A 1,619-nucleotide genomic window follows, 5' to 3' on the forward strand; every position below is an offset into this window, starting at 1 on the left:
AAAAAAAAAAAAAAAATGCAACTGCAAGTAGGTTACCACAAGGTGTTTAAGACAAAATTTTCTTCTAGTCAGTTTTTCTCTTAATACAAGTGCCTGTTTGACTTTACCTGTTACTGTTGTTCAATAAAGTTTGTATGTTGCATTTATTAAAAAAAAAAAAAGTTGTTTTCAGGTATTTGGAGCCAGGAGAGTGGGTGGATTTCTCCCCAGGTTGTTCCAAGGTCAAGTTCTTTTGGTGTTTTTTTGTGTGTGTGCTTTTTTCTTTTCTTTTCTTTTTTCTTTAAACCCAAGGCTAAGAGTTACTGAAGATATTGCAATGCTGGTTGGCAAATGGCCTCACTTGGACGCATCAGCGGGATTGATCTCAACCACCTTCTCCCTTTTAAGAGGCTCCATGTCTTAATAACTCTGACTCTCTTCAACCTGAAGATTCAGTTGAACGTACGATAAAAAAAGACCAACTGTTCTCTCAAGTCCATCAAGAGGAAGGAGTTGAATGCAGCTAATGAGAGGTTGTTTTGACAGCTAGTTAGCCCTACTTGTGTCTAGCATAATATTTTGTACATAGCAGGTGGTCAAAATCATTAGTTGATTGGTTGCATGATTGAAAGACCTGAAATTGGGAAAAACATCAGATTCACATAATGTACAAAAATAAACAAGTAGAGTGATATTGCTACTATTTGCTGTGTCTTCCTTGCTTAAAAAAAAAAAAATCCAGTATAAAAATATCCTAAATACTCTGTCTATTCAATTTCACCTTAGGCAATGTTTAGAAAGCCACCCTATGATTTCAAGTGATGAAAGCACTTCAGATGTGAGTTTTTCAAAGACTGTTATGTGCCCAATACTGAAAATCAGACATTCCAAGCACAATGTTGTAAATGTTTGTTCTAAAGTCATGTGAATTCTTAGAACACTTTCAATATCTAGACCAAAAAATCCAAAACCATGTCACATTAAAGAAAGTTATGGACAGGTGCAATGGCTCCCGCCTGTAATCCCAGTATTTGGGAGGCCAAGGTGGGAGGATTGCTTGAGCCCAAGAGTTTGAAACCCACATGGGTAACATAGCACTATCTCGTCTCTGCAAAAATAAAATAAACTAGCTGGGCATGGAGGCACACACCTGTAGTCCCAGCCACTTGGCTGGGGACTGAGGCTGAAGGGACTGAGACTGAGGCAGAAGGATTCCTAAGCCCAGGAGGTCAAGGCTGCAGTGAGCCCTGATCATGCCACTGCACTCCAGCCTGGGCAACAGAGTGAGACCCCAACTCAAAAAAAAAGAAAAAAAGACATGAAAAAGTTATGTGAGTAGTTTTGTTTTCTGTCTTTAATAGAGGCAAAACATGCTGTTATTTTTACAGATAAAGGTTAAAATACCTTGCCAATAATTCTTTATTCATTTCTTCCTGTGTTTATGTACATAGGTATTTTGTGGATAATTAAATGAACAACTAATCATTTTATGTGAGGCCATGATGCTTTGCTTGTGTTGACCAGCCTTCACAGATTATATAGAACCTATATGTGGGTAGAATTAAAGAAATCAAAGATGATACAAACAAGTGGAAAAATATCCCATGCTCATGGATTGGAAGAATCAACATTGTGAAGAT

The 1,619-nt window shown here is 37.6% G+C and overlaps 1 protein-coding gene across 4 annotated transcripts in view; it reads right to left on the reverse strand.

The window, feature by feature from the left end:
* The window catches only part of KCNAB1 (potassium voltage-gated channel subfamily A member regulatory beta subunit 1), a 436,423-nt gene that overhangs the window by 390,522 nt on the left and 44,282 nt on the right, over positions 1-1,619 (reverse strand). The gene's annotated exons all lie outside the window — the stretch shown is intronic.

This window comes from Carlito syrichta, unplaced genomic scaffold (assembly GCF_000164805.1).
Source record: "Carlito syrichta isolate Samal-C Ts95f unplaced genomic scaffold, Tarsius_syrichta-2.0.1 Scaffold314595, whole genome shotgun sequence".
Classification (NCBI taxonomy): domain Eukaryota; kingdom Metazoa; phylum Chordata; class Mammalia; order Primates; family Tarsiidae; genus Carlito; species Carlito syrichta.